The following is an 18,968-nucleotide window of genomic DNA, read 5'->3' on the forward strand; positions in this document are numbered from 1 at the left end:
CAGCAATCCTCAGGGCACTCTGGGATTACAAACACATCATGTTTATTTGCCCTGTGAAGGAGTATCCTTTGGGATCGGAGCTGCTGTTTCTTAGGAACAAACTGTTTAGGGATTGCTTTTATGAGTCTGGGGTCAGTGGTCAGCATTCTACTTATGCTTATATCACCTGATTATAAAACTGGGAAAAACAAGATACTAAGAAAAATTTTTAGAAATTCAGAACATAAAAGTTGATTAGGGAGATATTCTCAAAGGAGGTGTTGCAGTTATGGTAGGGTGACTAGCGACAAGGAAAGTGTTGATCCTAAGTGTCCCTAGTGGCCAAGCACAGATGAAATATGTCTTTGAGAAATGGAGAGGAGAAGAAGTTTGCCTCCCATTTGTTGGAAACCTCACTTCCTCCTAGAAGCCCTGCTCAGTGGCTTGCTCTGGTTCTGTCAATTGAGAGATGAAAGGATTTTGACAATGGGGGTTGGAATTAAGCTTGGGTTGTTGGCTTAAAAAATAATGTATTAGATCTCTGGTAAGTACTCAGAAAATCCTTCCTCCTGCCTTTTTTCTTTTTTTTTTTTTTAATTAGCACATGACATTTGTGTACTTTGATCTCATTGGGCAATGACCACAAATATTTGTCTGGAACACAACTTGGAAGAAAGGAAAGTTGAGATAAAAATACAAACCTTTCCTGGCACTTGGGTTGGCTGGGAGAATTATGGAAAAGCTCAGGGAAATGTGCTGCCATAAACTCAAAAATCTACTTTGTCATGGGCCTGGCAGGCCAGGTTAGCCTGGAGCCATACATGAAGGCCACCAGGGAAGTAAAAGAACCAGCCTGGAGCTCTCAGGAAGGTGGCAAAGCGGATTTCTCATTTCTTGGGTAGAAGCTCAGATCCAGAAGTCAGAGACTGTTAGGAGGATTAAATGAGATAATGCCTGCCAATGAGACTGACACACAGCCTGGCACCTAGCAGATGCTCACGACAAACTGGATTTCCTTCGCTGCTGTGACTTCGTAAGGCCCGGTAGTGGGTGTCTGAAGACACTGTGTCTCAGACGATGGCTTCATGCCATGTTGGTATTCTACACTTCAGAAAATACTGGAAAGTTGGACTCGTGCAAACTCCAAATTCTTCCATTCTGGTTGAGATGAGCCATAGCTAGGGATGCAGCTCAGTTTCTTCATTTGCAAAATATTATGGTTCTGGGAAATAATCTTGTGCCCGAATGAGGAAACATACATGATATCATTTCCTCAGATAATAATTGGTCTGGGTTTCAACTTAGAAGAGAACCCTAAGAACTCCCACCCACAGGGACTACTGCTATTTCTATTTGGGGCAAGGACCCAATCTCTGGGATACCTGAGCTGAGATTTCTTGGTAGAACTGTACCAATTTCTCACAAATATTTGGCTTGGAAGCCTAAACCAGGGAGAAACACAGAGCTTTGATACCAGCTGCTTCATTCTCCACCAGCATTGTCATAACATCGAGTCCTACCATTTGTGACCACCTTGTGACCAGGCAGTTCTTTCTGCATCATCTCCCTGGCCAAAAGGCAAGTCCCTGGCCATGTATCCTTTTTAGCCCCTTATCCCACTGTGGTGCTGCATGTTCTCTCCTCATGCTTTTATTTTCAGTCTCTTCTCAACTGGATTCTTCTTGTCAGCTTTAAAGCATACTCAAGACTCCCATTGAGAGTGGAGTGGGATGAGTGGAGACAACCGTATCCCAACCGTACATTCTTCTCAAACCATCACTTTCTCTTCTCCCCTTTCTAGAGACTTCTAGGAAGAATATTTATACTTGTGGACTCTATTTGCTCACTTCCCACTCACTCCTCAGGTCACTGTCAGTTGGGTCCTGACCCATCAACCCAACCAAACAGCTTGTGTTGAGGTTCTTCCTCTTCCCTGACCTCCCAAGAGTAGTCTACCCCGTTCACCACTCCTCCTCCTGCAACCACTGTCTTTTCTTGGCTTCAGTGACACAAGACTTTTCTGGTTTCCTCTATCTTCTCTGACAGCTAATTTGCTATCTCCTTTGTAGCCCTATCTATTCTTCTCAAGTCAATAAATATTAAAATACCCAAGGCTCACTCCTGGACACTCTTCCCTCCTTATTCTATATTTTATTCATGCCAAAAATGTTTCCCCAGCCTAGATCTCTCCTCTGAGCTCTAGACCCACGTATCCAACTTCCTAGTTAACATTTCCACTTGGGAAGTCTCACAGACATCTAAAATGTAACACATCCAAAACCAAACTCTTTTTTTCCAATTTTACTTTTTGAAATTGAAGTATAGTTGATTTATAATGTTGTGTTAATTTCTGCTGTATAGCAAAGTGACTCAGTTATACATATGTATACCAAAGTGGTTCAGTTATACATATATCTACATTCTTTTTTATATTCTTTTCCATTTTGGTTTATCACAAGATATTGAATATAGTTCCCTGTGGTCTACAGTAGGACCTTGTTGTTTATCCACCCTATATATAATAGTTTGCATCTGCTAATCCCAATCCATCCCTCCCCCACCCCTCCCCCTTGGCAACCACAAGTCTGTTCTCTATGTCTGTGAGTCTGTCTCTGTTTCATAGATAGCTTCATTTGTGATGTATTTTAGATTCCACATATAAGTGATATCATATGGTGTTTGTCGTTCTCTTTCTGACTTACTTCACTTAGTATGATAATCTCTAGGTCTATCCATGTTGCTGCAAATGGCATTATTTCATTCTTTTTTATGACTGAATAGTATTCCATTGTATATATAATACATACCTCATCTTCTTTATCCATTCATCCGTCAGTGGACGTTTAGGTTGCTTCCATGTCTTGGCTATTGTGAATAGTGCTGCTATGAACATAGGGGTGCATGTATCTTCCTGAATTATAGTTTTGTCCTGAAACCAAGTTTTTGATCTCCCCCTGCCCCACTTCAAATCTCTTCAGTGCTCCCTATCTCACGGAAGGGTTAAGCAGGCCAGAACTTGGAGTCTCCAGGACCCTTTCCTCTGCTTTACCCTTCACATTCAATTTTGCCTTCTAAACCTCTCCTGAATCCAAACTCCTCTCCCTTCATCCTTTCCCACTATCCTAAGCTACCATCATCTCTCACCTAGATTGCTGTAAAAGCCTCCTTACTGGTCTATCTGCAGCCATTTTGACCTTTGCCTCTCACAGTGTATCCAGAGTGATTTCTACACCTGATCTTCATGTCCACCCCCACGCCACCTGAAAATGGTTAAAATACTTGAATGCCTTTCCATTATTTTAGGGTACAATATTGTTAACAGGCCCTGCACCCATACAGATCTATCTCAAACCATGCTCCACCATGCTTCCTGCACAGCAGTCACTCTGGTCTTCTTTCACTTCCTTTTACTTGCTGTGCTTCCCCTCCCCAATTGCTTTTTGCCCGTCTTCATCTTGTAACTTCCCCCCTTTCTTCAAATCTTAGCTCAGTCATGGCTTCCCCAGGGCTATCTTCCCTGACCTCTATATCCAAGGCAAATCTCTACCATATGACCCTGGGTACTTTTCCTTCATATGCTGATCATGGCTGTAATTTTATATTTATTGGTATGACTATTTGGTTCAAATAAACTTCCCACTGACTGTAGACTCCATTAGGGTAGGGACTTTGGTTTTCTGTGCCTAGAGCCAGCACAGTGCCTAGGTACATTCATAGAAGATGCTTGGTAAATGCATTTGTTGAACAAATGAATAAATGAATAAATGAATGAACATGGACTTTTGTTTACTGTAATTCCTTTGGCTCCCTTTTCTTCTGTTTCACCCATGCCCTATCTTTTGTCTAGTCATTGGAACCTCAATCATGAATTTGGCTTACATGTCCAGTGCCATTGCTGGGTCTCCTTTCTATTATTGGTAAAGAAGCTCATGAGATTCTGCATAACCTTTGGACGGCATCCTCCTGTGGACACTTCCTCTCCTGCAATAATTTTGTTATTATCAAGATTCTGTTCAGAACTTCAGACTTAGGTAATAAGAGAGTACCACCTGAGGGGGGCAATCTCCCACCTAGAACAATAAGATCATGGAATTGCAGGGAACCCTTGGTAATCATTTAGTTTAATTTCTCAAGCGAAGCAGACATCCTTTCTGTACCACTTCTGACAGATACTAGTAGCTAATGTTTATTGAGCATAGACCAGTTACTGTCTTAAAGAACATTGATACAGATGAACCCATTGAATCCTTTGTAACCTTATGGGTACAGTTACCATCATGCATCTTTCATAGATGGAGAAATAGTGCAATGCCTGTCTAAGTCATACAAGTAATAAGGGGCACAGTCAAGATTTGAACCCATTGTCAGGCCATTGTCAGAAGCAGAGCTTTTAGCAACCGTGCTATGCTATGCTACCTTTGTAGTTAGCCAACATTTATGTGGAGACTTCCAGGAGTAGGAATTCACTCCACTGTGAACTGGATACTAGCCATTTTTCCTAGTTCCAGCCTGTAAAACTATACAGAATAGCCTGCTCCAACTTCCATAGACAGTCATTCAAATATTTTCAAAGACTAAGAGTAATTTTTTTCTGTTCATAAAAATAACATATGCTCATTGTAGAAAACTTGGAAAAGTTCAGAAGAGTATAAAGAAAATAAGAATCCTTGATAACCAAGGAGAAAATAAATGTTAACTGCCAAGAATCCATTAGCGTTTTGTTGTTGTTTTTCATATCTGTATTTCATTAAGGACCCATGTAAAACCTGTGTCCAGCCAAGACGCCTAGTTCTCTGTCACATGACCTTCCATCAAGCCAGATTTTTTTCCTTTATATAAAATCCTAAATGTAAAATTTTATATTTATCCCTTATAAACTGTATTTTGTTTGTTTTGATTCTTTCTTCCATACTACTGAAACTCTTTGAATCTAGATTCTGCTACCTAATATGTTAGCCTTCCAGCTTTGTGTACCACATGATTTTGATAAAAGGGCTTTCCAAATGTTTATTCTAGGAGTTGATAAAATGTTGAGCAGGGAAGAGCCCTGTGATATTCTATTAGGGCCCTCCCTCCGGCTTCACATGAGTCTTTTCATCAATCATTTAGGATGGCTGCTCAAGAAAATACAAATCAGTGATGACTTCTCAATTTCTAAGTGCTCACAAGTCATCATTTCAATACTTTATTCTAGAACTTTCCTGGAAATCCCTATATGCCAATCTGTTACTTCAGACTTTTCTCTGCAGTGGAAGGGGCTGTGTGTAGACAAACTGGCCCTGACTAACATTTAATGGGGCTGAAGAAATGATCCCACGGGTATACATTGTCTTATTCTTTCTACTTCAGGAGATCAGCTTCCTGTCAACATACAGGAAACTGGAAAGCTGCAGTCTAATAATATAACCACTGACAGGAAGATTGTTGTTTAGATTGCTCTTCCAGATCTCTCAATGGAATAATCTTGGAGGAGAATGGCTGCTTCATATTTTTTTTATGACTTGGATCAACTTCAAGCCTACCTGACTTTATATAGTAGATGGACTGCTTCCATGTTGCATATAAATTTTTTGGGTGGAAGTCAAATTCTACCTAAAATGTACTACTGTGGGAATTTCCTTTTTAAGGCCATCTTGTAGTGAGACATTTTATAAAGTCAGGGATTCTTCAGTGATTTATCTCTTTGGATTTAAAAAATCAGAGCTGTTTAAAGCAAAGCAAAATGATGCTGCATATTTCTTTACTTTTAGAAATGTCGGGTAACATTTTTTGTGATTGTCACTCTGAGCAAATAGGATTGGGAATATCTTGGGACTGCCCGGCAGCCAGCTAATGAGTAAAACCTGAGCCTCTATCTTAAGTCACATTCTCACCTCACCATTCCCTGGTGCACTCCTACTGATGGAAGATTGCTTCTTTTGATTCCCCTGATTGTTGTTTTTCTCGTTTTCCAACTGTCTCCATCAATAACTCAAAGAGAATTACATTGAAGCATCTTCTCTGAGAGTCCTCCTGTCACTCAGCTGCAGGGGGCAGGGCTGGTGGTCACGGAGAGGCGTCCGTCACACATCTGTGTTCCTCGTTCCCTTGGGTTGGAGCTGTGTGGAGGCCAGAGCCTCAGCTTGTTCACCCCTGGGTCTCCATAGGACTAGCCAGAGCCTCCCGGGAAGTGGTGTCACCACATATTCATTGACTCAACAGTGACTCCCAAACTCGAACAGGAACCAGCTGCAGGGAATACCATGGAGCCCACCCTGTTGTCACCAAGGGGACTGTGATGGTTTAGACTGGCTTCCTGAGATTGCCCTCCCCTGAACTCCTGCAGTATTCTGAGGCTCACTGGTCCTTAACCAAACTTCCTTCTTTTTCTCTGTAGTGTGTATATGTGTGTGCAAGCATGTATATGTTGTTTATACACATGAATAGTCTGTCTAGGTTTCTGTGTGTAGTATGTCTCCTGTGCCTTAATCATAATCCCAACCCCTAACCCTAATCCTAACCCCTAATTTTAATCCCGACTTTGATCCTAACCCTAAATCTCAAATCCCAGAGCCTAACAAAGATCCCTACTCATAGTCTTTAATAAATGTTTGCTTTTTATTGTGAATATTACTATGATCTTAATATAACTAAAATCACCAGAAACTAAAACAGCCATACATTTTCTATGTTGTATTATTCAATGAGAATTATAGTTTAGAATGAGCATCCCCTGACATCGAAAAAGCCAGGAGATTAAGATACCTTGAGTATAAATTTTCGTGTTTAGTAAGTAACTCAGCATCTTATTGCTGACAGTTAATCTATATGGAGGAGTTCAGCTAACCTTGTCAGTTAATTGGAGTAGCCTCTTGATCAAGACCACACCATTTGCCAATAAAGCATGTTTCAAGTGTGGTCTATTTCTAGTTTCCATCCTCTCATCACCCTGATTTCATAGGATAATTTTATAGATAGCTTAAAACAAAATAATATAAATGAATCAATTCATTTAACTAGAACCCCTTGATATCCTACTTTTAGTTCCATGACCAGCTACATAATTTGTGGAACCCAGTGCAAGATGAAAATATGGGGTCCCTTGTTATTAAGAATTTCAAGATGGTGACAGCCGAGCGCTAAGCCCAGTGCACGCCCATGGAGCTGGCCCTGAGTATTTTACGGATGGGGGACCCTAGGTCTAGAAAGGCACAGCGAGACACTGCCAGGCCCCCGCTGATGGGTGCTGGAGAGATGGTTAGAACCTGGTCACTGGACAGTTGGAAACTGCTCCCACCGCTTGGTTTCCCATTCATGGGCTTCTCCCACTACCCAGTGTCATCACGGTTGGGCAGCTGGGGTACATACCCGGTGCTGTCAACTGGACATTCTGCTCTTAGCACTTTCATTAGTTGTTCCAACCCTTAGCCTGATTTCTTTCTTTTTTAAAAAAATATTTTCTATTTATCTGTTATCTATCTATATCTCTATCATCTATCTAGATATTTGGATGTGCCGGGTCTTAGTTGCGGCACATGGGAACTTCGTTGCCGTGTGCGGGACCCTTGTTGCAGCTTGCGGGATCTTTAGCTGCGGCGTGTGAGATCTAGTTCCCTGGCCTTCGATCCCTGGGATCGAACCCCGGGCCCCCTGCACTGGGAGCGTGGAGCCTCAGCCACTGATTTCTTTTTAGTTGCGGCACATGGGAACTTCGTTGCCGTGTGCGGGACCCTTGTTGCAGCTTGCGGGATCTTTAGCTGCGGCGTGTGAGATCTAGTTCCCTGGCCTTCGATCCCTGGGATCGAACCCCGGGCCCCCTGCACTGGGAGCGCGGAGCCTCAGCCACTGATTTCTTTTTTTTTTTTTTTTTTTGCGGTACGCGGGCCTCTCACTGTTGTGGCCTCTCCCGCATGACGCGCAGGCTCAGCGGCCACGGCTCACGGGCCCAGCCACTCCGCGGCGTGTGGGATCTTCCCGGACCGGGGCACGAACCCGTGTCCCCTGCATCGGCAGGCGGACTCTCAACCACAGCGCCACCAGGGAAGCCCTCAGCCGCCACTGATTTCTTGCCTAACTCCACACCTGAGCTAATTTGCCTACACCTGCTCCTCATTGGCAGCATGACCTCTTCCACCAGTTTTCTTGAAAACTCTGAGGAAATTTTGTGAGATGCTGGTGGAAAGAAAGCTGATGAGAGACATTTTGCAGATTGGATTGCTCTCCTTGGCTCTCAGAAGCAGAAGGGATGCATTTCTTCACAGCAAGTTTCTCCTCCCTTCCCAAATCCCAACATACACTCATTCTTAAGTGCAAGCCTACATGTCTTGGCTAAAACAGCCTCAGGATAGGTTCCTGAATACGTTGGATATTAATAAAGAGAGGGTAAGAAATTCCATTTTGAAAGTGTTTCAAATAGAAAATATTTTACGTCAATCCCTGGGAAATCAATTTCCAATCTCTGGTTCTATCTTAATTCAGCCCCATCTTGAATTAACCATGTCTGTTGTTTGCCAGAATTCCACGGACTTGAGAATGTGTTAAAGAATTTCATTTCCTTCTTTCTCCCCAGAGGGACTACAGAGTCAGTGACTGTAGGAATTCAGACCCCTTTACTGTGCCAAACTCCCCCAAGCCACAGACTTTGCATTAACTTCGGAATGTGGCCAAGCCAGTCCCTTTGAGAAGGAAGCACTGCTGCCCTGAGCTGGCATCTATGCTGACACAGCCTTGCATCTAGCCCACAGGCTGGGTTTTGAGTCTATTAGTAAAATTCAAGCAAGCCTGAAGACACCCTCAATTCAAAGAAAACAAGAATAGCCAATTTAAAGAAAATCAGAGTGGAGGGTGAGGGTTGGAAATTTCACATTATTTCTACATAACAGATAATGAAACAGGTTCCAGGAGATTTTAAAAGAATCTAATTAAAATTATTTATATAATTTCACATTTCCCCCCCTCCAAACTTTTAGACAGGACTGATAGCCAAGCCAAAGCCATCAATTTGATGCTGGCTGTGCACAGTTGATAGGCAACATTCCCGTGAGTCCTCCTTGCTGACAGGGAGCACCCTGGGGAAATACCCAGCAAATGGAAGACACAGTGGGGTCCTTAAGGCACTTCTCTATAAGGGGGTAGATAAAATAAAGACACAAAGGTAAAGGAACCCTTTAATAATGACATAAGATAAGCTACTACGGACCAAGTGCAAAAAACAGACATGCTTCTTGTGGTAGTGAGGAGCAAAATGAAAGGATTAGGTCAGTGAACCAGGGACGGCTTCCTGTAGGAGGCACCATTCAAAGCAGAGTTTTGAAGGTGGTCTGGGTGAAGGGAAGAGGAGGGAGGGCCATCCCTCTGGGAACTGAGATGATGCTTGGATTATCTAAATGACAAGTCTGCTTTTTCCCTTAATTATTGTATCTTATCCATCACATATTTTGTTCTAAATGCTTCAGACTGCTCTGTCTGCATAGACCTGATCTCCAAGGTATCCTTGACTGGATGTGCAGGTATTTGTAGTTAGACTATAAAGTGCCACATAGAGTGGGAATGTATAATGTGAAACCTTAATTCTGGATAAAAATGCCAAGATGTGAACTATGCTGCTTCCTTTTAGTAATTACTCATTTCTGACAAAAAAAGCAGGAGGCTTAATTCACCCCTAGGGCAATTTTAAAACCCTCTTGTCAGTTAATTCACTCCCAGCCCTGCTCCCCAAATAGTTTTTTTGCTTTCTCATTTAAGTCATTTTAAAAGTTATATCTGTCTTTCTGATTCATGACTGTGTAATCATTTAGCTAGTTAATCTGGATAAAATTAACACTTTCCTCTAAGGCAAATATACTTTGGTCTCTCTGGGAATATCATACCTAGAAAAGAGCTATAGATTACTTGTTATAAATGTGGGCAACTTACATGTGCATTTCGTGTATGTCTCCATCAGTACCTTCCCCATAAGTGAGCAAAAGACTTTCTCTACCAAGTAACACCGGCATCAGTTAAAACAGGAATTCAGATCCTCATCCACAGGATTATAAATCATTAAACTTCACAGATCTGATCGACGACAGGGGCTGGTGGAGACCTCCTCTTGCTTCATAGAAATCTGATTTCTCCTGCTCCATATCATCTTTCTAAGAGGACTTAAAATTTGGTTTCAAACAGCTGTCAGAATGATTTCCCCCTTTTTTAGGGCATTCATTAGAAAATAAAATCAGATATAATTAACAAACAAACCAACCTATATGCCTGCTGTTCTGACTTGTTTTAAGTGTTATTTCTACTTACAGTTTCCTGCCAGCATCCTGCTGTTTCTTTAATATGAATTCTGCATTGGGGAAGAAAAAAAACTCGGCATTAAAATAAAGCCCTGACTTTTTGTCTCTTCTCTTCCTGTTCATCTGTGTTCAGATCCAATTTGCTTGGAGGTTGAAAGGAATGAAAATGTCAAAACCATCACTGAGAGAGAGAGGAGGGACCTCTCTGCTCCTAGAGTTGGCTGAAGGATGGGGCTGCCTTTAGACTCACGATAAACACCCTCTTCCCTCACTGCTGGGCTTGGGTGGCCCGTGTGGCTACCAGAGTACTGGAAAACCGATTCAGGTTCCCGGGCTTGGTTTCCCAGCTGAGAGTCCTCCTTGGTACCAGATGATGTTCTGGTACCTTTGAGCCTGTCCCAGAGGCGCATGGGAGTGAGTGGGTGATCCGAGGAGAGCCTTGATCCCAAAGCTGGCCTCTGGGTTTGGTAAGGGTGGGAGGCTTCATGAAAATAACAGGGGGGGGCTGCTGAGGTGGCAGATACAGCAGCAGAGATGATGCGATGTGATCAAAATGTACGGGATTATGGTTTTTCTCCGCTGGATCTTTTAAATTAATTTTTTAAAAATTCTGGAAATTTTGAAACATACCAAAGGAGGTAAAATAAAATAATAAACTCCCAAACATCCATCACCCATTTTCAGTAATTATTTACTCATGCTTTTCACACCCCCACCAACTTCCCCTTCCTGTATTATTTTTGAAGCAAATTCAAGACATTGTATCATTTCATCTATAAATAGTTTGGTTTGTGTCTGTAAAAAATAAAGCCTCCTTTAAAAAACTATAACCATAATCCCATTAGCACACCTAAAAGTAATTAATAATTAATTCCTTCATATAATCAAATAGCTGGTGTTTAAATTTTCAGTTGTCTCATAAATAAATTTTTTAAAATAGTTTCTTTGATCCAGGTTCACATAAAGTCCCACAATTTGATTTGTGGATAAGTTTATGAAGTCTCTCTTTCTCTCTTCTCTGGTGGCGCAGTGGTTGAGAATCCGCCTGCCAATGCAGGGGACATGGGTTCGATCCCTGGTCCGGGAAGATCCCACATACCGCGGAGCAACTAAGCCCGTGCGCCACAACTACTGAGCCTGCGCTCTAGAGCCCGCGAGCCACAACTGCTGAAGCCCGCGTACCTAGAGCCCATGCTCCATAGCAAGAGAAGCCACCGCAATGAGAAGCCCCACGCACTGCAAGGAAGAGTAGCCCCCGCTCGCCGCAACTGGAGAAAGCCCACGTGCAGCAACGAAGACCAAGCACAGCCAAAAATAAATAAATAAAATAAGATAAACTTTATTTTTGGAATAATTGTAGATTTACAGAAAAGTTTCAAACACAGTATAGAGAATTCCTGTGAATTCCCCTAATGTTAACATCTTACATATTGATGGTATATTTGTCAAAACTAAGAGATTAACTTCGGGACATTACTATTAACTAACTTACAGGCTTTATTCAGATTTCACCAGTTTTTCCCTTAATGCCCCTTTTCTGTTCCAGGATCCAGTTCAGGACACCACAATACACTTAGTCATTGTGATTCCTTACACTTCTCCGATTTGTGACAGTTGCTCAGTCTTGTTTGTCTTGATATGATCAGGTATTTTGTAGAAAGTCCCTTGGTTTGGATTGGTCTGATGTTTTCTCATGATCAGACTGGGATTATGGGTTTGAGGGAAGAATATCAGAGAGGGTAAAGTGTCCCTCTCATGGGAATTATATCAGGGGGTACATTATCACTATGACCTTAAGTCTCCTTAATCCATCTCTCTCTCTCTCTCTCTCTCTCTCTCTCTCTCTCTCCCATTGCAAATTACTTGTGGAAGAATCTGTAGACTTTTGTTTTGTTTTTTAACATAGAGAGGCCATGGCCACTTTTAGGCTGAGATATGGAGTCCTCTGCTTCAGCCCAGGCTTCTTTCCAAACAGTTGCCATCTCAACACTTCCTGTTCACTTGTATCCCATAACATCACAAGACAGGGTTAAATAAAAGTCTAGGTTACACTGCAGGCTGCATGGCAGGCTTTGATTTTAAGTAGATGCTGGAGAGAAGGTCTGAGAAAAAGACATCCTTCACAGGAAACACATTAAAAAAAATTCCTTGAAGGCTGGTTCCTGTGTCATTGAATGAAATATTTAGATAAGAACACACACACACACAGACACATTCACACCATGAAGAGGTCCACAAATATATTATTGTTATTGGAAAGAGAAGATATACACCAAGACTTCAGAGAATCCTTATAAACGGACAGCTCCTAGGCTGCACTGGTGATGATTAAAATCTTTGGGTTGACATTGGCTCCAGCTGACTGGACTCCTTAAGTTTTCACATGGCAGGATGGATGCTAGCACAAGTGAACAAAGAAATAACAATCTTCTCCTTCTTGAACACAGTGCTTTACATTTTACCATGTGTCTTTGCCTGTGTTACTTAACATCATTGTTGAAATACTTGAAGGTAAAGTGTGAAGTATTGTCTTTCCCCGGATAAGGAAAGTGAGAAGGCTGAGAGAGGTCCTGTGACTTGGTCAGATGGCTGGTTATGGATGAAAATGAGATTAGAAAACAGGTGTTCTTCCCCTGTGTGCTTTTGTCAGATAGATTCAGGCAAATGGCTTCCAGGATCAACCTTTGAGGACTTTTTGCTTTGGTACCAGACATCTCAGGATGAATGATTAAAATTAGAATTTAAAGTTATAGCCCCAAGTTTCTCATAGTGAAGAGTCCAAGCGTTGGTTTAAAGCACCAGATTTGTGCTCTAAATCCAGTTGAATGTTGCTATGTTGATAGATATGTTCAATAGTAGGCCTGGGTGGGTGGGGGAATACACCCCATTCTGCCTTGACTAATGAAGTCCAGGCAGCAGCTCTGATCCTTCCAGCGCAGGGTCATGGTCAGGAAGACCGACAGCTGACAATGCTATTGGAGGTGCTCCTAGGTTCTGAGCTTCCCGAGGGCAGGGTCACCCTTGGAGCCCACATAGCTCAGCTTCATGGAAGCAGAATGATACTTCTGCTCCATCGTTAACATGAAAGGAATAATTGCAAAGCTTAGAACGCAAGGGGATGGTGAGATAGAGGAGTGATTCACCAATGCCCTCCCAGGAAAAGAAAGCCAGCACTTAAACACATCTTAACATCTCAGATATAATTTCTGTCTCTGGTAATGATGATGCTGACACCAGAGTGCTTTTGGAATGGGGTCCCCTTGTTAACAGAGGAGCGAGTGTAAAGTGGGTGAAAAACTCAGACTAATGAAAGTGACTTTAATATCCCTTTAGTTTCACAAGTAGGATTCTGTGGCTCTTTTGTCTTGCTTGGTCCATGGGCAGCGAGTTTAATGATGCCTCACACTGAGTGTGCCTCAACCGTGGTGAGGTATTTCAAGAAAACTCTAGTTGGGATTCTGGATTCTTGGACCATTAATAATTTTAAGGGTGACAATAAAAGCTAGAGGAACTCCAGTCTCAGCAAGGGTTTTCAAAAGACGGTGTAATAATGAGGCGTGTGGAGCCCTGGGTGGTAGGGCCTCCGGACTCCTGCTCTGCCCCAGCTGGCTCTGTGTCCTTGATCTTACACTTAACCTTGCTTTCTGGGTGCCAGTGGAATGTGCAGATAAAGCTCTCCCTGACCTGCCTAAGAGGTATGTTATGAGAAACAACTGATTGGGAGTATAAAATGTTGGGGAAGTCTGAAAGGAAGAAAAAAGGGGAAAAAAATTACATTTTGGAAGCAGAAATTGCTTAATAACAAGCAGTGACAGAATGCCTACACATTGGAGTTTTTTAGTCAGAATGAAGATTTATTTGGCATTTTGGATTTTTTTTTTTTCAGTAAGCAGAGGCTATTTGGGGGAGTTGAGAGAAAGGAGAAAAGGGAAAGAAAGTTAAAGTGCCAACAATAATCTAGGTGTATAATCTACCAAAAATTCTACTGATTGACAACTCTTTCTACTTATATAAAAAAGATCTTCTGATTATGATTATTCACACCATGTCTGTTTTCCACATTGTTTCATAATTTGAGGTTCCTTTTCCTACCCCATGTTCCTAGCAATTGTCTAAAGCTAGAAAAGCAAAATCATTTCGAATGTTGGCCCCCTGAGGCCTTAGAACAATGGCTGACCTAATTTTTTCCGCAAGTCCTATTACTGAGCTTGGGTGTCTCACCTTTTTAGCCTTCCAAACACTGGCTTATCTTGGGGACCTTATGAAACCCTGTGCCTAAGAATAACCTGGTGGTTTAAAAACAAATAGACTAAGCCCTGTGTGAGCCTCCCATGAAGGGCATTTCTAATTCCCTCTTAAAAGCCTGAGCTTGGATCAGAGTTGGTAGTATTATTCGGGGGTCACCTGCTCATTCTAGTTTCCCCTCCGCCCCCCTTGTCAAGGTCTTGCTTCCTCTGACTTTTCTCCCAGTTCCAGGATATGCCTGGGTCATGGTGAAATGTGGACACTGGTGAATGTGGCCAGAGGATGTGGCTATCCCTTCAGATGCAGGGAATGAAGGCTCCCGGCTGGATGAGGAGAATGATTAACCTCACAGCAGCTGCAAAGCCAGAGTTGTTCCTACCTCTCATAGACCAAATCCAGATCTTGCTGGGCTCAGGGGTTAATACATCGGCAGTGTCTTAACCACTGCCCCCCCTCAGGGTTCCTTGTAATACTACTCTTGAGTTAGATGTCTCTGACTAGCCCTGGCTTGTCCCACTGGGGGGACAATCCGAGGATTGGAAAAACTTACTTGGTCATAATTTTGCCACTAGATAAAGGCCTGTGTCTGCTTCCCTCCGTCACCTTAGCAGGTGTCTTTGTTCCTATTCCTCCACAGGGCTCATGCCCACTCACAGGGCACTTTCCTTGGGTGGTTCAACTTTCTAGAAGATTCAGTGGTGTCATCTTATTCCCATCTTCAGCAGGTCTTAATAAATTCCCTCTGGGTTACACATTTGCTAAGGGAGTGGCCTGGAGTGAGAAGAGAGACCTGGGCTAAGGCTCAGGAGATGGGTGTTCTAGGCCCAGCTCTGCCACCTGCTTCATGACCTAGGAAATGCCCTTTACGTTCTGAGGTTATTATTGTTCTTGCTTGTAAATTGAGGCGATTAGACTAAGATCATCTCTAAAAGCCTGTGCTGTAATACATACAAAATATATTTGGTATAAAAGGTTCACAGTTTGTAGCATTCTGGTCATATGCTCTATATTTATGTGTATAAGTGCCAATAGATCAGAGGGGAAAAAAATAAATTGGTAAAAGAAACAACTATTCTCACCTCTTTTAAAGCATGGAATTCAATTATTTTTAATGGAGTTTTGCCTCCTCAGTATAATATAAGGAAGACAAACTCTTCCGGTATTGGGTTCAGGTTTCTGAAGACCACCAGTGGCCATTTTATCAGCTATAAGTGATATTAAGACTAAAACTTGTATGTTCTAACCATGGTAATTTGTAAGCTATTGGCTATTATTAAATAATAGTGGTGATTTACCAAAACCCTTTCTTTCTGAAAATTAGTTATGGAAAACTGTTATTTACTTATGAGTTTAAGATAGAAAAAGATGGAAATACTGCCTTAAACCAGATGGAGTGTGGGCAGATGCTGGCCAAGATTTCCTTCCTTTCGTGGTTCCTTGCAGGCTAAGCATCCAGCCTCTGGGGCAAAAGCAGGCAATTGTGTTAAATCATGCAAAACAGAGTGGCAGTTGGGTGAGGCACACAAAATGGATTGAAAGCAGAGAACTACTTATTTGTTAGTACAGATTCCAGACCTGAAGGCGGCAGAGATAAAGGATAAGGATTAACTCTTATAATATGCTACCCGCTTTAAAAGAGAAATTTTTGCAAAAAGCACAACACACACATTTCAGCTTTTTACAATTTTCCAATTAGTATTAACTCATTAATTAGTACAACATGAGTCAGTTTGGAATTTTCAGCCCAACAATTGTGCAGTTGCATGAGGATTTTTATAAATGTCCTGTAATCCCACCAGAATGTCCCAGATTACCGTCTCCTGTGCTTTAATTAGAAAACAGGATTGCAAGTCAGAGCAGGGATATAAAATTGACTTTGTCTCTCTTACCAATTCTGTCACCTAGAACAAGTAACTTAGTCTATTTGGACCTCAGCTTCAGTAACTCCACTGTTATAAATTTACATCTGTAAAAATGTCCACACTATATCAGTAAGTGGGGAAAACAGATGATATATGATTTATTTATGCATTAGTCAGCTTTGCTACAGAAACAATGACCCCCAAATCTCGGTGGCTCATAATACTAATTCATTCCTCTTTCACATTGTTAATGGCTACAGTCAGCTGCATTTCAGCTCCTTGGTCCTAGTCTGGGACCTAAACTGAAGAAGCAGTCTCCTACCCACAGCAGAGGGAAAGAGCAGGACAGCTCACAGAAAAACACACTGGCTCTAAAACTTCTGCTCAATTGTGGAGTGTATTGCATGCACTCACAGACCATTGACCAAGGAAGCAACATGATGGGGTTGATGATGGGGTAGGGATATATATTCTCTCCGAAGGCACAGCAAGTCGTTTGGCAACTGATTAATTGAATACAGGAAGTATTTGTCCTACAGGAAATGGGAGTATATAGTTGGGGACAATAATATATCACAATATATTTACCTGTAAATATAGATATGCATAGAAAAAGTATGAAATTTTTTTTTTTTTTTTTTAGGTTTTTTTTTTTTTTTTTTTTTTGTGGTATGCGGGCCTCTCTCTGTTGTGGCCTCTCCCGTTGCGGAGCACAGGCTCCGAACGCGCAGGCTCAGCGGCCACGGCTCACGGGCCCAGCCGCTCCGCGGCATGTGGGATCCTCCCAGACCGGGGCGCGAACCCGTTTCCCCTGCATCGGCAGGCAGACGCGCAACCACTGCGCCACCAGGGAAGCCCTGAAATGTTATTCATTAAAATATTCTTAGGCCAGGAGAATTGAAAACGTATCTTGTACATGAATGTTCATAGAAGCATGATTCATCATAGCCCTAAAGTGGAAACAACCCAAATATTCACCAATGAAGGGATGAGTGGTTTAAAAAAATGTAGTCTATCTGTAAAATGGAAAGTTGTTCAGGCATAAAAAAGAATGAAGTACTTTTACCTGCTACAACAGGGACGAACCTTGAAAACATTATGCTAAGCGAAGGAATCCAGTCACAAAAGATCACATATTGTATGATCTCATTTAAACGCAATGTCCAGAATAGGGAAATTCAGAGAGACAGAAAATAGGTTATTGGTTGCAAGGGACTGGGGGGGGTGGGGTACAGGGGATAGAAAGTGACAGCTAATAGGTACAGCGGTTTCTCTGGCATGCTGAAAAACTTCTGGAGCTAGATACCGGTGATGATTGCCTAATCTTGTGAATATACTGAAAACCTCTTAATTGTTCACTTTAAAAGGATAAATTTTATAGTGTGTGAACTATATCTCAATTTTAAAAAATTCACAGAAGTTATTGGATGGTGAGATTGTAGATAATTTTCATTTCTTTGTGTACACAGTCTTATACTGCTTATTTTTTAAAATGAGCAAGTACTATCTTTATATGGAGAGAAAAATAATGGGGATATTCTAATGGGGGAAAACATGAAAATATCAGTTGCACAAAATAAAGTTACCTTGAACTTTCCATACGACGCAATTCATGCATCCTAATCTCAAGTACTTTGCAAGTTGAAAATTTGAACCTCCCTTAAGTACTTAAGAAAAAATTCATCACCTTTCTTTATAATTAACGTGCAATAGCAAAGATGGAACTATCTAAAATCAGGGAAGAGTGAAAATGGGGTTAATAAGGGGTATTCATAGTCAACGCCAATCTCAGGGAGAGAAATGGTTTCCCAGAGTCAGTCGGGAGCACAGTAATCTACATCTTCCTGTTTCTACACATGGGGAAAAATCAAAACCACAGCTTCATCTCTTGGATCTACCATCAGAAAAATTATAAGCTTAATTAGGTTTTTTGGTTCAAGGCCTCATTTTGCTTTATTTTTGTTTTAACATCTTTACTGGAGTAGAATTGCTTTACAATGTTGTGTTAGTTTCTACTGTATAACAAGGTGAATCAGCTATACACATACATATATCCCCATATCTCCTCCCTCTTGCATCTTCCTCCCACCCTCCCTATCCCACCCCTCTAGGTGGTCACAAAGCACTGAGCTGATCTCCCTGTGCTACATGGCTGCTTCTCACTATCTATCTGTTTTACATTTGGTAATGTATATATGTCCATGCCACTCTCTCACTTCGTCCCAGCTTACCCTTCCCCCTCCCTGTATCCTCAACTCCATCCTCTACGTCAGCATCTTTATTCCTGTCCTGCCCCTAGGTCCTTCAGAACCTTTTCTTTTTTTTTTTTTTTTAAGATTCCATATATATGTGTTAGCATGCAGTATTTCTTTATCTCTTTCTGACATACTTCACTCTGTATGACAGACTCTATGTCCAACCACCTCACTACAAATAGTTCAATTTCATTTCTTTTTATGGCTTAGTAATATTCTACTGTATATATGTATCACATCTTATCCATTCGTCTGTCAATGGACACTTAGGTTGCTTCCATGTCCTGGCTATTGTAAATAGAGCTGCAATGAACATTGTGGTACATGACTCTTTTTGAATTATGGTTTTCTCTGGGTATATGCCCAGGAGT

The 18,968-nt window shown here is 41.7% G+C and overlaps 1 protein-coding gene across 16 annotated transcripts in view; it reads left to right on the forward strand.

The window, feature by feature from the left end:
• TMEM178A (transmembrane protein 178A) overlaps positions 1-18,968 on the forward strand; it is a 262,811-nt gene that overhangs the window by 89,716 nt on the left and 154,127 nt on the right. Inside the window, exon 7 of one of the 16 annotated variants that reach the window (XR_008618883.1) lies at positions 3,827-4,831. The exons of 12 other annotated variants lie outside the window; for them this stretch is intronic. The gene's annotated coding sequence lies outside the window, so the exon portion shown is untranslated. Of the gene's footprint in view, positions 1-3,826; positions 4,832-11,265; positions 11,533-18,968 lie in introns of those variants that run through there. 3 more of the 16 variants (XR_008618884.1, XR_003682289.2, XR_002891079.3) reach the window with 3 other exon arrangements.

The sequence above is a fragment of the Physeter macrocephalus genome, chromosome 12 (assembly GCF_002837175.3).
Source record: "Physeter macrocephalus isolate SW-GA chromosome 12, ASM283717v5, whole genome shotgun sequence".
NCBI classification, from domain to species: Eukaryota; Metazoa; Chordata; class Mammalia; order Artiodactyla; family Physeteridae; genus Physeter; species Physeter macrocephalus.